Here is a 17,580-nt window from a genome sequence, read left to right on the forward strand (position 1 = left end):
CCAAAAAAAATGCTAGAAAAGCCTATGGGGACCTTCCCCATAGTCTAACATTGACTTCGGTAGCTTTTAGGTGGCGAACTAGGGGGGGGGTGGCGAACTACGTTTTTTCTTAAAGAGACAGTACTTTGACTATGAAATGGTTGAATAGTCAAACGATTTTTAGTTCAAATCGTTCGATTCGAAGGTCGAAGTAGCCCATTCGATGGTCGAAGTAGCCAAAAAAACATTCGAAATTCTAAGTTTTTTTTCCTCTATTCCTTCACTCAAGCTAAGTAAATGGGCCCCTCACTGTATAAACACTCATTTTAGTGATTTTAGAGGTTTTTGAAACCACAAACTAATTTTCTCTAAAACCACAAATTCAATATAATCTACATTTACAATTTACATCCAAATATAAAAATGTGCAAATAAAAAAAAAACCAGAGCGCTATGAATATGAAAACTGCTTAAAATGCTTTGCTTGCAGTTTGTAAATTTCCCAGTAACAGAGTACTGGGGTGTTTTTTGAACAAACATTTTTAGTGAAGCAGTATTAAGTTGTATGAAATGAAATCAAATGTGAAAAACTGTCTGTGCAAAAATTTGGAATTTTGCTAATTTGAATGCATGTAACTGCTCAATACGAATTACTGGTAACACCAAATTGGTTGTATTAGCTCGTTAAGCCTTGTACTTCATAGGCAGGTGTGTCCCATCATGAGAAAAGGTATTTAAAGGGATACTGTCATGGGAAAAGTTCAGTTAATAGTGCTGCCCCAGCAGAATTCTGCACTGAAAACCATTTCTCAAAAGAGCAAACAGATTTTTTTATATTCAATTTTGAAATCTGACATGGGGCTAGATATATTGTCAGTTTCCTGGCTGCCCCCAGTCATGTGACTTGTGCTCTGATAAACTTCAGTCACTCTTTACTGCTGTACTGCAAGTTGGAGTGATATCATCCCCTTCTTCCCCCCCCCCCAGCAGCCTAACAACAGAACAATGGGAAGGTAACCAGATAGCAGCTCCCTAATACAAGATAACAGCTGCCTGGTAGATCTAAGAACAACACTCTTTTGAAAAGCCAAGTCACACTGAGACTGATTCAGTTACATTAAGTAGGAGAAATAACAGCCTGCCAGAAAGTAGTTCCATCCTAAAGTGCAGGCACAAGTCACATGACTGGGGCAGCTGGGAAACTGACAATATGTCTAGCCCCATGTCAGATTTTAAAATTGAATATAAATAAATCTGTTTGCTCTTTTGAGAATTGGATTTCAATGCAGAGGTCTGCTGGAGTAGCACTATTAACTGATGTGTTTTGAAAAAAACATGTTTTCCCATGACAGTATCCCTTTAACCCTTTAACTGCCAAGAACGTAGCTCCTACGTTCTTTGAAAAAAAGGCTTTAAGTGCCAAGAACGTAGGAGCTACGTTCTTTACTAAAACAGTTCTCTCTCTGCACACACTGCAAAATCAGCGTGCAGAGAGGAGCAGCTAGCAGCAGAACCCCCTAGGCAACGAGCTTACCTGAAAAAGATCGGCGATCCTCCACTCCAGGGTCGCAGAGAGACGCAGCAACAGCAGCAACAGAATCAGCAGCTTCCATGTCGCAAGCATCAGCACAGCACATGTTCCTGCTCCGCCCACGCACTTCCTGGTGTAGTGAATCAGCGTGTTTCAACTGAAAACACTGAAAAGGACTCCTCTTCATCTAGATTTGGTAAGTGCCCCTTTTTTTTACTTATTTACAGGTATTTACAGGCATTTACAGGCATTTACATATACACAGTACACATACTAGTAAAAGTAGTTTGTTTGTTTTTTTTTGATTTTCTGATTTTTTTGATTTTTCAAACTTTTGCACATATTTACATACTCAAATACATATATGCAAATATTTATACACTTTTTAGAGCTGTACATCCATGCATACACAAACACACACTTATAGGGGTTTTTTTTTTGTTTTTTTAGTTCATTTTCTAAGTTTCCCTTATGTTATTTCCCTAAAAACTTTAGATTTCACAGCATGACTACTGGATCAAGCATTCTGACCTCTAACCACGCTGTCGGATCAGTTATTTTCTTATTTCGTTGATTTTCCTAATTGTATTTGCTTTTTTGTGATTTTTATTGCAGTTTTATGCTTGCATTGTTTTTCCTTATGTAATTTTTTAGCCTCATTTACACTTTGATAATTTGGGATAGAAACATATTTTTAGCAACTCTGTGTTCGTCAGAATGTGTACTTTCCAAAAATATATGGTTTTGGGGGGTCTTTGTACTGTTAGGGGGTCTTACGGCACATTATATGCAGTCAGAGTGCTATGTTCACAGAAGGCGAATTGACAGCTGAGAAAATTCTTATGCACTGTTTTTATTTGGGTTCCGCACGTGCCCACCTATATTTATGCATATTGGGCATCAAACTGTTCAGTAGACCCTTGGCGTCAATATTTAGGGTGTTTTCTAATTGTATGTAAGAAATTGGGTGAGATAAATGCGACCAACTGCAATATTTTTAGGCGATTTTCAGAAATATCATAAAAACCACTGCCTTTAGCGTTGCTTTGCAGTATGTACATTTGGAGCAGAAAGACAGTTTTAGCAAATTTTTATTCGGCACAAGGCGTACTTTGTACTGTTAGGGGGTATTACGGCACATTATATGCAGTCAGAGTGCTATGTTCACAGGAGGCGAATTGACGGCCGAGAAAATTCTTATGCACTGTTTTTATTTGGGGTCCGCACGTGCCCACCTGCTTTGGTTTATCTATGCATATTGGGCATCAAACTGTTCAGTAGACCCTTGGCGTCAATATTTAGGGTGTTTTCTAATTGTATGTAAGAAATTGGGTGAGATGAATGCGACCAACTGCAATATTTTTAGGCGATTTTCAGAAATATCATAAAAACCACTGCCTTTAGCGTTGCTTTGCAGTATGTACATTTGGAGCAGAAAGATAATTTTAGCAAATTTTTATTCGGCACAAGGTGTACTTTCCAAAAATATATGGTTTTGGGGGGTCTTTGTATGGTTAGGGGGTCTTACGGCACATTATATGCAGTCAGAGTGCTATGTTCACATGAGTCGAATTGACAGCCGAGAAAATTCTTATGCACTGTTTTTATTTGGGTTCCGCACGTGCCCACCTGCTTTGGTTTATCTATGCATATTGGGCATCAAACTGTTCAGTAGACCCTTGGCGTCAATATTTATGGTGTTTTCTAATTGTATGTAAGAAATTGGGTGAGATAAATGCGACCAACTGCAATATTTTTAGGCGATTTTCAGAAATGTCATAAAAACCGCTGCCTTTAGCATTGTATTGCAGTATGTAAGTTTGGAGTAGAAAGACAATTATAGCAAATTTTTATTTAGCAGAATGTGTACTTTCCAAAAATATATGGTTTTGGGGGGTCTTCGTACTGTTAGGGGGTCTTACGGCACATTACATGGAGTCAGAGTGCTATCTTCACAGAAGGCGAATTGACAGCCGAGAAAATTCTTAAGCACTATTTTCATTTGGGGTCCGCACGTGCCCACCTGCTTTGGTATATCTATGCATATTGGGCATCAAACTGTTCAGTAGACCCTTGGTGTCAATATTTAGGGTGTTTTCTAATTGTATGTAAGAAATTGGGTGAGATAAATGTGACCAACTGCAATATTTTTTGGTGATTTTCAGAAATATCATAAAAACCACTGCCTTTAGCGTTGCTTTGCAGTATGTACATTTGGAGCAGAAAGATAGTTTTAGCAAATTTTTATTCGGCACAAGGTGTACTTTCCAAAAATATATGGTTTTGGGGGGTCTTTGTACTGTTAGGGGGTCTTACGGCACATTATATGCAGTCAGAGTGCTATGTTCACAGGAGTTGAATTGACAGTCGAGAAAATTCTTATGCACTGTTTTTATTTGGGGTCCGCACGTGCCCACTTGCTTTGGTTTATCTATGCATATTGGGCATCAAACTGTTCAGTAGACCCTTAGTGTCAATATTTATGGTGTTTTCTAATTGTATGTAAGAAATTGGGTGAGATAAATGCGACCAACTGCAATATTTTTAGGCGATTTTCAGAAATGTCATAAAAACCGCTGCCTTTAGCATAGTATTGCAGTATGTAAGTTTGGAGTAGAAAGACAGTTATAGCAAATTTTTATTCAGCAGAATGTGTACTTTCCAAAAATATATGGTTTTGGGGGGTCTTCGTACTGTTAGGGGGTCTTACGGCACATTATATGGAGTCAGAGTGCTATCTTCACAGAAGGCGAATTGACAGCGAGGAAATTCTTAAGCACTATTTTCATTTGGGGTCCGCACGTGCCCACCTGCTTTGGTTTATCTATGCATATTGGGCATCAAACTGTTCAGTAGACCCTTAGCGTCAATATTTATGGTGTTTTCTAATTGTATATAAGAAATTGGGTGAGATAAATGCGACCAACTGCAATATTTTTAGGCGGTTTTCAGAAATATCATAAAAACCGCTGCCTTTGGCGTTGTTTTGCAGTATGTATGTTTGGAGTAGAAAGACAGTTGTAGCAAATTTTTATTCAGCAGAATGTATACTTTCCAAAAATATATGGTTTTGGGGGGTCTTTGTACTGTTAGGGGGTCTTACGGCACATTATATGCAGTCAGGGCGCTATGTTCACAGAAGGCGAATTGACAGCTGAGAAAATTCTTATGCACTGTTTTCATTTGGGGTCCGCACATGCCCACCTGCTTTGGTATATTTATGCATATTGGGCATCAAACTGTTCAGTAGACCCTTGGCGTCAATATTTAGGGTGTTTTCCAATTTTATGTAAGAAATTGGGTGAGATAAATGCGACCAACTGCAATATTTTTAGGAGATTTTCAGAAATATCATAAAAACCACTGCCTTTAGCGTTGCTTTGCAGTATGTACGTTTGGAGTAGAAAGACAGTTTTAGCAAATTTTTATTGGGCAGAAGGTGTACTTTCCAAAAATATATGGTTTTCTGGGGTGAACCTAGTTTTTTGTACCTTTGCCTGTTGCAAAATGCTGTATATGTGCTGATTATGCAGTATCTGGAATTACAGAACTCGTATGGGGTGTCTTCTTTCTGGGGCCCCTATACGCCACATACTTAGGGGTACCTATGCATATTGGGTATCAAACTGTTCAACGTACCCCAGACTTTCATGTTTAGGGAGTTTTATATTGCTATATATTGATATGTAGGAGATACAATGCTTTAGAGTTGGAGTATTGAGGAGATTTTGTATATGTCATAAAAATTGCGAAATGTAGGAAAGCTTTGCGGCTTGGTACTTTGGAGTAGAAAATCGTGCATACCCATTTTAGATTTGTCAGAATGTGTACTTTCCAAAAACATATGGTTTTCTGGGGTGAACATAAATTTTTGTACTTTTGCCCCTTGAAAAATGCTGTAAATGTGCTGATTTTGCAGTATTTGGAATTACAGAACTGTCTTCGTTCTATGGCCCCTATACGCCATATACTTATGTGTACCTATGCATATTGGGCATCAAATTGTTCAGCAGACCCTTGGCTTTCATATTTAGGGTGCTTTTTCTTGGTATATAATGATATGTGGGAGATACGATGCTTCAGAGTTGCAATATTGAGGTGATTTTCTGTAATGTCATAAAAATTGCCAAATGTAGGAAAGCTTTACGGCTTGGTACTTTGGAGTAGAAAGATGTGCATACCCATATTAGATTCGTCAGAATGTGTACTTTCCAAAAACATATGGTTTTCCGGGGTAAACATACATTTTTGTACTTTTGCCCCCTTGAAAAATGCTGTAAATATTCTGATTTTGCAGTATTTGGAATTCCAGAACTGATAACTCGTATGGGGTGTCTTCGTTCTGGGGCCCCTATACGCCACATACTTAGGTGCACCTATGCATATTGGGCATCAAACTGTTCAGCGGACCCTGGGCTTTCATGTTTAGGGAGTTTTATCTTGGTATATAATGATATGTGGGAGATACGATGCTTCAGAGTTGCAATACTGATGTGATTTTCGGCAATGTCATAAAAATTTCGAAATGTAGGAAAGCTTTGTGGATTGGTACTTTGGAGTAGAAAGACGTGCATACCCATATTAGATTCGTCAGAATGTGTACTTTCTAAAAACATATGGTTTTCTGGGGTGAACATACATTTTTGTACTTTTGCCCCTTGAAAAATGCTGTAAATGTGGTGATTTTGCAGTATTTGGAATTCCAGAACTGATAACTCGTATGGGGTGTCTTCGTTCTGGGGCCCCTATACGCCACATACTTAGGTGCACCTATGCATATTGGGCATCAAACTGTTCAGCGGACCCTGGGGTTTCATGTTTAGGGAGTTTTATCTTGGTATATAATGATATGTGTGAGATACGATGCTTCAGGGTTGCAATATTGAGGTGATTTTCTGTAATGTCATAAAAATTGCCAAATGTAGGAAAGCTTTACGGCTTGGTACTTTGGAGTAGAAAGATGTGCATACCCATATTAGATTCGTCGGAATGTGTACTTTCCAAAAACATATGGTTTTCTGGGGTGAACATACATTTTTGTACTTTTGCCCCTTGAAAAATGCTGTAAATGTGGTGATTTTGCAGTATTTGGAATTCCAGAACTGATAACTCGTATGGGGTATCTTCGTTCTGGGGCCCCTATACTCCACATACTTAGGTGCACCTATGCATATTGGGCATCAAACTGTTCAGCGGACCCTGGGCTTTCATATTTAGGGTGTTTTATCTTGGTATATAATGATATGTGGGAGATACGATGCTTCAGAGTTGCAATATTGAGGTGATTTTCTGTAATGTCATAAAAATTGCCAAATGTAGGAAAGCTTTGCGGCTTGGTACTTTGGAGTAGAAAGACATGCATACCCATATTAGATTCGTCAGAATGTGTACTTTCCAAAAACATATGGTTTTCTGGGGTGAACATACATTTTTGTACTTTTGCCCCTTGAAAAATGCTGTAAATGTGCTTATTTTGCAGTATCTGGAATTCCAGAACTGATAACTCGTATGGGGTGTCTTCGTTCTGGGGCCCCTATACTCCACATATTTAGGTGCACCTATGCATATTGGGCATCAAACTGTTCAGCGGACCCCGGGCTTTCATATTTAGGGTATTTTATCTTGGTATATAATGATATGTGTGAGATACGATGCTTCAGATTTGCAATATCGAGTTGATTTTCGGTAATGTCATAAAAACTGCGAAATGTAGGAAAGCTTTACGGCTTGGTACTTTGGAGTAGAAAGATGTGCATACCCATATTAGATTTGTCGGAATGTGTACTTTCCAAAAGTATATGGTTTTCTGGGGTGAACATACATTTTTGTACTTTTGCCCCTTGAAAAATGATGTAAATGTGCGGATTTTGCAGTATTTGGAATTCCAGAACTGATAACTCATATGGGGTGTCTTCGTTCTGGGGCCCCTATATGCCACATACTTAGGTGCACCTATGCATATTGGGCATCAAACTGTTCAGCGGACCCTGGGCTTTCATATTTGGGGTGTTGTATCTTGGTGTATAATGATATGTGGGAGATACAATGCTGTAGACTGCACACTTTGAGGTAATTTTTCAAAAATGTAACACATTTTTATAAAAACTGCTAACTTTAGGAAAGAATTGCAACTTGGTAGTTTGGAGTACAAATATATATTTACCCATTTTGAACTCGTTAGAATCTGTTCTTTCCAATAAGGGGTAGTTTTTTAGGGTAAACCTACTGTTAGTGGAATGTTTGGCCTTGAAATCAGATGTATGCTGTTTTGTGGAGCGGTGCTTTGGAAATTTGGTAGTTTACTGCTTCGGAGTTTTCAACTATCGAAGTGAGAAATCTCCATAAAATTATATATATTTGGTATTGGTTTGTTCGGGAGACACAGAACTTTCCAAATCTGCCATGTTCTCATGCATAAAATAAATTATGCTTCTGATATATGCGTTTGTATCATGTGAAACTGTTTTTTTTTGTTTTTTTTATACACTTAGAAGCCCATATCTTTTTACAGGACTGGAATGACAACTAAATTCTAGCATATTTTGAAAGCTTAGGTTGTCCTGAAAAAAACAATATCTTGTTTTCATGGGTAAACTAAAAGACCCCCCCAGGAATGTCCCCTAAAGTGAAAGAGCAAAAAATGTTCACAAACGGTCTGGCAATAGAAGTTCCAACTTGGCCAAATTGTCTGGCAGCGAAAGGGCTAAGGTGGCCAATTGCAAGTTGTGCTTCTGTTTGACTCTTTTCTGAAGAGTGACAGCATGGGATCCTCAAAGCAACTCTCAAAAGATCTGAAAACAAAGATTGTTCAGTATCATGGTTTAGGGGAAGGCTACAAAAAAGGTTTAAACTGTCAGTTTCAACTGTAAGAAATGTAATCAGGAAATGGAAGGCCACAGGCACAGTTGCTGTAAAACCCTGGTCTGGCAGGCCAAGAAAAATACAGGAGCGGCATATTTGGAGGATTGTGAGAATGGTTACAGACAACACAAAGATCACCTCCAAAGACCTGCAAGAATATCTTGCTGCAGATGGTGTATCTGTACATCATTCTACAATTCAGCGCAATTTGCACATCTGTATGTGTATCTGAACGTCTGTATGGCAGGGTGATGAGAAAAAAGCCCATTCTGCACTCACTCCACAAACAGTCGCTTGTTGTATGCAAAAGCTCATTTAGACAAGCCACAGTCATTTTGGAACAAAGTGCTTTGGACTGATGAGACAAAACTTTAGTTATTTGGTCATAACAAAAAGCGATTTGCATGGAGGAAGAAGAACACCGCATTCCAAGAAAAACACCTGCTACCTACTGTCAAATTTGGTGGAGGTTCCATCATGCTGTGGGGCTGTGTGGCGAGTTCAGGGACTGGGGCCCTTGTTAAAGTCGAGGGTCGGATGAATTCAACCCAATGTCAGCAAATTCTAATGATAATGTTCAAGCATCAGTCACAAAGTTGAAGTTACGCAGGGTTGGATATTCAAACAAGCCAATGACCCTAAACACACTTGGAAATCTACAAAGGCATTTATGCAGATGGAGAAGTACAATATTCTGGAATGGCCGTCACAGTCCCCCGACTTGAATATCATGGAAAATCTATGGGATGATTTGAAGCAGGCTGTCCATGCTCAGCAGCCATTAAATTTAACTGAACTGGAGAGATTTTGTATGGACGAATGGTCAAAAATACCGCCATCCAGAATCCAGACACTCATCAAAGGCTATAGGAGGCGTCTAGAGGCTGTTACATTTGCAAAAGGAGGCTAAACTAAGTATTGATGTAATATCTCTGTTGGGGTGCCCAAATTTATGCATGAGTGTGTTTGAGTATTTTTGCACACAGTAGCATAAAATCATCAGCAGGTGAAGACAGAAAGAACACAATAATCTTAAAATTAGTACATCTGGTAGAAAAATTTAGGGTACATTTCACGTTCCACCATGAATAAGAAGGACAAACTACACAGTAAAAAATATTTCCTTTAATAATTTCAATGACAACCACAAAGGGAGCCCAGGCACAGAATGGAGTAAGAGAGGCAGCTTTTGTAGCAATAATAGTGGGGTGTTTAGTTATGCTGTTTTTTTTTGCCAAGCTAGATGCTATTGTATTTTAAAGTTTCCCAAATATTTAAAATGCTCTACATTTTTTTTCCATGCCTAGAATCCCAGTAGACTTACAGTATTTTAAGTTTTTTTAGTCATGTGCTTTTGTTGTGCTTTGTTAATATGGCGATCGTCTCAATGCAAACTCTTCTTTTTGCTTTTAGTTAAACCAAATTCCTCATTCGTCTCCCATTCGTTCCCATTCTAGATTTAAAAAAAAAATCCAAAACCACTTGAGGTACAAAAGATTGTTGAGCCAACCTGGAAATATTTACATAACTATTAAACAAAATATAATTCAAAAATAAATAAAAGTTCATGTAAACCTCACAGTTTTAACAGCACTGCTGTGTATGAGTCACTTCTACAAATCTGCTGTTCCTGTTAACATTTTGAAACTAGCTAACTTGGTTGATATTGACTTGTTTGCATATTCCAAAATATTTAAATTATTTTTTATCTTAAATTCATTTTATAATTTGCGATAGTGCTTAGTGTATGTACTAAAACTTCTTACTAAAAGAGTTGTTACGTTTGCTCCACCATCAAGCACTTCGTAAAAGTGCTCAATGTGCAATTAAGATTCGAAATGCAATAAAAGACTAATAAAGAATATTACATTGCAACATGCAAATTTCTATTGTTCTTTGCACTCATATTTGTTCTCTGAGAATTTTATTACATTTCGCCCTATGTTTGTAAATTCAGACTTCATAAAGGCCCAACGTGTCCGGAAACATTGTCAGAATTTGATGTCTGCTTTTTGAGCCAATATATCACTTTTTGCTATAACAATAAGTGATCAGAGTGCTACAGTAATTTTGAACTTTCTTAAAGGGGTGGTTCACCTTTAAGTAAACTTTTAGTATGGGATGTAATGGCCAATTCTAAACAACCTTTCCATTGGTTTTCATTATTTATTTTTTTATAGTTTTATAATTTGCCTTTTTCTTCTCACTCTTTCCAGCTTTCAGATGGGCGTCACTGACCCCATCTAAAAAGCAAATGCTCTGTAAGGTTACACACTTATTATTACTGCTACTTTTTATTGCTAATTTTTCTAGTAAGGCCCTCTCCTATTCATAGTCCAGTCTCTCAAATCAATGCCTGGATTTTGTGGAAAGGCCACCTAGGCCCGGGCCTAGGGCGCAGGATTTTAGGGAGGGGGCATGCTGCCCAACCACACCCATATTGGTTCAAAAACAATGTGCTGGAGGTACAATCATTTTTTAAATTTCCTGTGCACCAATCCCCATTGCTCCAGTCCAGATGATGTAAATTTGCTAGAATAAAGAAGAGGGGACAGGGGCAAGGAATGGCAGTGGGCCTAGGGGCGCCCACTATGTAAATCCGGCCCTGAACGCATGGTTGCTAGGGTAATTTGGATCCCAGATTGTTTATAATGCAAATTGAAGAGCTAGCTGCTGAATAAAAAAATAACTCAAAAACCTTAAATAATAAAAACAAACAATTGCAAATTGTCTTAGAATATTACTCTCTACATCAGTGATCCCCAACCAGTAGCTTGTGAGCAACATGTTACTCTCCAACACCTTAGATGTTGCTCTCAGTGTCCTCAAAGCAGGTGCTTATTTTTAAATTCCAGGCTTGAAGGCAAGTTTTGGTTGTATAAAAACCAGGTGCACTGCCAAACAGAGCCTCAATGTAGGTTGACAATCCACATAGGGGCTACCAAATGGCCAAGCACAGCACTTATTTGGCACCCCAAGAACATTTTTCATGCTTGTGTTGCTCCCCAACTCCTTTTACTTCTGACTGTTGCTCATGGGTGAAAAAAGTTGGGGATCCCTGTTCTACATCATACTAAAAGTTAACTCAAAGGTGAACAAACCCCTGTAAATAAATCCAAGTTGTCAGACATTATTGATAAAAATATAAAATGACAGTCCAGTGTATCTGTATATGAGCGACAACCTGTGACTCATGAAAAACAAAGTCATTAGAATATACCATCCATTAAGCAACACTTAAACGCATGCAGGAATTCATAGTGTAAAACTCTCCGATCCCATGGGCAAGTTGCTCAAATGCTATTATGGAAATCATCAAATTCCAATTCCACACACTATCCTTGGGGTTCAGCATTTGAGGCCTTAATACATCAACTCATGTAGTAGACAAGGATCCAAGTGTGTATAACGTGTGAATGGCAGATTAATAGCTATAATTCACAGTACACAATGAATTTATAAATGAGGCAAATACAGGTAATTATCCCTGCATTTTATTTGTAATGCACTTGTTGTAATAGTATAAGTTATAGCATAGTGAATGGCATCTTATATTTCTTTAATTTTACTCTGCACAGCATCACATTTTTTTTTTTTTAACCTATAAATAATAAAATCATTAGCAAATTATGTCTAGTTAAAAACAAATACTGCATAGAGTCAACTAGTCAGAAGGATGTAATCCCCTGCATGGCTTATCCAAATAAAAAAAAGGATGTTAATTTATTTATACACATTTTTTGATATGACATAGATAAAATTCTAAAACCTTGGAAAGAGCCTAAATACTGTACCCTATCATATCCTATCCCCTTAGCTGCAACTTCACTCACATCCATGAGGAGACTACCCAGACCCCTGCCCACCAACCTACGTTTTGTGGCTTGTGTTTGTTGCGTCCACAGCCACCCCCCGCCAAAATATAAAGGAAAGCAAGTGGGGATTTATTTGAATCTGTATATGAAGCAGATCCCATGGTCCGGGCCCGTCTGACCTCCTGTGACGACGGGGTCTGCTTCTTCTATAGTTGTTCCAGTGATAGCATTGCACGATATATTGTATGATATCTTGTCTGAAAACTGTTGTTTGTACCTCATTGCTGGATATTGCACTGAATGAGAGAGAGAGGGCTAGGGCAGGCAAATGAGACTATTCTGACCTTTTTAAGTAAATCTAACATAGCTGAATCTGTCCAGCTTTAGAAGTGCATTAGAAAAACAAATATTGAAAATGGGATAATAATATTCCCATACAGGTCCCATACATTACCTGTATTCATTTTTTGAAGACTTTGGTCCCACCATAATGTAAGTGATATGTCTAGTGTGACAGCACTTGTTCCCATTCTTTTCAGCTTAAAAACTGGAGCATTTTGATGCTGAAATGCACAAATACCATCACTATCATTTATTACCTAGGGACCTTAGACTGTAAGCTCAACTGGAGCAGGGACTGATGTAAATGAAGTACAATGTCTGAAAAGTGCTGTCATAAAATGTGCCAGGGCTATATAAATAACAGATAATTATAACTTCTAATTGAGAGGGAAGAGAACTACTGTAGATAATGGGTTGTCCCAGAATGCTATAATAGTTTAACTTCTGATTTGTTTTGCCAGTTAAAAAGTGTCCTGAGAGGAACATTGTTGTGTCTTTGTCACCATTTCAAGCAACATATTGTCAGTTCTTACTGCTAAAACAGGAAAACAAATTCTCAAAACAACACATTTTGCGCTTTGATTTACCTATAATGTAGCCCCTCTACAAGATAAAGGTACGGTATCTTTTATATTTCTGTCTTTATTAATCTGTCTTGGAAGAAAAGCAATAATCTAACCTTTTTCCAGATAATGACTAACAGATGTATTGTTTGGAAAATATCACATAACTGCTTGGCCAGGTACGGCATAATGCAGAAATCATAGACACTAGGAATACTACATATCATATTACACTACAATATTCTTAACTGGGAAGACTTCATTAATCTCATCCATTTCAAGCACAATATCATAGGAAACCCCAGATTCAGCCAGTAGAACATTCCACTGGGTGAATGCTAAATCTACAGTATCAAATAAAAAAGTTTTCTAGGCAAATGTTTATGAAAGACTGTATACTTTTTTCAATTAACCAGACCAATTAAATTCTTAACATACCATTTATTTGGCAGTCAGCTTTTGAAATGTATGCATTTGCATGCTGGCAGAGATAAAACTGTTCATCTGACTCCACAAAGCAGAAAATACCATATTTTATATTAGGTTGGTACTGCACAAAGCTGTTACACTGAAGACCTTCAATTTAGAAACCCCCCACATATTGTTGCAGTACAAAGATACCACCCATAGTTCTAAACTGAGAAATTGTTTGCTAATACTTTCTTAGACTCTGATAATCACAGATCTTATATATTAAAGCTGTCTTTCTGCCATTGCCATTTTGAATCCAAAATAAGGCATCTGCTTTATGTAGGGTCTGATATGAAAAACAGTGCGTATGCTCTATTTTGGCTCCCTTCCCTTAGTAGTTTTGGGCCATTTTTCAAGGCACTTGGCAAGCTACTGAAGCCAGAAAGCAGTGAGTGCAAGGGAGACAAATCCCACAGATCTAAAGAAATAAGAGAAGGTTGTTAACTAATACAGTGTTGGGAGCTGCAAACTGCTAAGTAAAATCTTAGCAAACTATGTCCCAGATTTCTGACCTACTATGATGCAATGGTCCATCATACACTCATGGCAATATCATGCCATATTTACCCAGTAGCAGCAGATTTTTCAATTATCCTAATGTATTACATAGATCGGGATACAAAAAATAGGGGTTTTAATGCTAATTTACTGTTGATCTATAATGGATCAAATAAACTTGCCATTATGTTATTTATAGAATATAGGCAATATCCAACTCATTTGGGAAGTGCCATGAGGGGTGGGACAGAGCTCTGGCAAATGAACAACCTGTATTTGTATGCAGGGAACACCATTGTATTGATGAATGCAGCTCAAATGGACATACAAACAGAAAACCTGTATATAAAACACAGATTGCAGCAAGCAACTGGCTTTTGTGCCTTTGTTTATATTGTATTCATTTTGATTTATTGCCATGGTAAAAGTTTGAAACTGTCATTTTGGCCTGTGTGTGTTTATGTCCTGTGACTCAATTACTTGTTAATATAGATAACAAATATATGTATGTATATTTGTTTTTAAAGTATATCTGTACTATGTCTAGCTGTGTAACACACACAGCTGGATACCTTCAGAAAACACTGTAAAATGTTTTAGAAGTCACTAACCGTTACCATGCCTTTATGCCAAGGCTTCAGTTGCCATTTAAAGGACAAGGAAAGTCTAAAATAGAATAAGGTTAGAAATGCTGTATTTTGTATACTAAAAATAAGCATGAACTTACTGCACCACAAAGCCTAATCAAACAAATGATTTATGCTTTCAAAGTTGGCCACAGGGGGTCACCATCTTGTAACTTTGTTAAACATCTTTGCCTGACCCTGACCCTGCACATGCTCAGTGTGGTCTGGACTGCTTAGGGATCATCATAAACAAAGCTGCTTGAATTTTGTGTGGCTGGTAAGTAAGGCGGGGGCTCCCGCCTTACTTTCTTTTTCATTAAAGAAAGTAAAAATGGGATTTTATTTTTTTTGCCTTTCCTTGTCCTTTAAAAGGACATTATACGTTTAGGTTTTTATACTTTATTTAAAATACGCAAAAAGTATTGGTTTTTTTAAAAATAAAAAACATTCTGATTCATAATCTAATTTGCATTTTTTGTTTCGGAAAAATTCGACTTTTCTAGGCAGTAGGCTAGATGATGATAAAGGGTAACAGAGGAACATGTAACAATATAAAAATATGAAATCTGAACCTATATTATTTAAAATTATTTAAAATTGGCTTTTTTATCTGATATGAAAAAAATGAACACAAATTGAAGTTGAGAAAAGGGTAGGTAATGAATATATATATATACCTTTATGGATAATTCTTATTTAAGAACATACACAGGAAAGTTTGTTGCGAAAGAAACTTATGGATTCACAAGAATACTAGAGAATTTACCGGTTATCAAATAATGACTTACCTGCTGATATAATAGACCACAATAACTTTGGTGATATAAATTTCTGACTAAGGATAAGGATACCTTCCTTGTCCTACATGTAACAGATACACAGAGACGTAGGACATCCTTACCGAACAGTCTTTCCATTATCCTGGAGCATTTTCACCATATCAATAATGGGATACTGGGCTTTGGCTGTGCAAAGACCCCATCCTTAAAAATAAATGGACGTGTCATGTATGTTGTATATTTGCTCCCAACCACTAATAATTTAGGTCTGGATTTCCTTACTTATTTGTTATATGTCAAATCTATTTGAACTTAACTAAAATATAATTCACACCACAAAATCATGATAATTTAGATACTAAAACAGATGACTTCCTGGCACAAAGAGAACCCTTGCTTATTAGCAGATTAGGATGGAACCAGGTCACAGTGAGATTTCAATTTAAAAACTTGATATAAATACTGTAGATTTTTTTCAGTTATTTTTAGCAATGATTACCTTTTGATAAGAAATTCTTTTTTCATTATATTTTGTTGATTGAAATCTCAGTAATCTCACTTATTCAAGTTATAATGCTTTCAAAGTGTGTTTTCTCTCCGAATGTTCCTGATTTGGGTCTTTTGATTTAGCAGAGAATGTATTGGCATGCTTTATTAAACTTGTATTTATTTCATAGGGTTTGAGATTGTTTATGCTAGCAAGTAAACATTATTTTACATTAAATATCTTAGTAATAAAACAAGCCATATTTCTATTTTAATACTGAAAAATATTTTAAGCCTGGTTGAAATTAAATCTGAAAATATATAGATATACTATTGTATTTTCTTACTCTGTCTTTTGTGTCATTGAATTATCCACTGTAAAATATCAATGGCGGCATACATCATTATTGTCCCACGGTTTCCTTGCATGTAAGAATTTTGGAAAGCAAGCAAGCCAAGTTTTGCAATGCTGACCTGATCACTGGGAATGAAAATGATAATGTCAGAGGATTAGTGTGCAGTAATTATTACAGGATGTCTTGGGATACCTCCTTATGGTTTGTGGTTATTTCAAGCTCAACAAGCTGTTGGCTTTTAGCCGCCCTTCAATTATTTCTTACCAAAGTCTGGGATTTTTTTGCCATTTTAAATCCAGTTCTTGGAAACACTAAAGAAACAACAAAATGAATGTATCTAAAGTAAAGCTAAGAACTTAAAAGCTATATCAGAAAGCTACAGTTCCATGAAATAACTCAGGTCTGTTTTATATATATATTTATTTATATATATATTTATTTATATACCGGTATATATATATATATATATATATATATATATATATATATATATATATATATATATATATATATATATATAAAGACCAAAATCTGGTGCACACATAACAATTGTTACTGCCTAGGTGCTGGTTATAATCAATCATAGATAAAGCAACAAAAAAACCGCACTCACAGGACTTTTGAAGGTGCAAAATCCAAAAAAATTTTTATTTCAACGTTTCGGCTATTCACTTAAGCCGAATGACGGCTTAAGTGAATAGCCGAAACGTTGAAATAAAATTTTTTTTGGATTTTGCACCTTCAAAAGTCCTGTGAGTGCGGTTTTTTTGTTGCTTTATATATATATATATATATATATATATATATATATATAAATAAACAAACTACTGGAAAGGTGCACTCAGAAAACAATGGAAATGCCTAGGTGCTGGAACATATATCAAAATCTATAGAGCAAAGAAATCCGCACTCATAGGTCTTTTGTGAAGAAAAAAATGGGTTTATTCAATGTTTCGGCTCTTAGACTCGAGCCTTCATCAGGAAGCTTCCTGATGACGGCTCGAGTCTAAGATCCGAAACATTGAATAAACCCATTTTTTTCTTTACAAAAGACCTATGAGTGTGGATTTCTTTGATATGTATATATATATATATATATATATATATATATATATATATATATATATATATATATAAAACAAAACAATAAATAGTCCGCACGCATAGGTCTTACTTGAAAAAATTGGTGTGATTTATAATATAGAATAAATCACACCAATTTTTTCAAGTAAGACCTATGCGTGCGGACTATTTATTGTTTTGTTATCATTAA

This window comes from Xenopus laevis, chromosome 3L, assembly GCF_017654675.1.
Source record: "Xenopus laevis strain J_2021 chromosome 3L, Xenopus_laevis_v10.1, whole genome shotgun sequence".
Classification (NCBI taxonomy): domain Eukaryota; kingdom Metazoa; phylum Chordata; class Amphibia; order Anura; family Pipidae; genus Xenopus; species Xenopus laevis.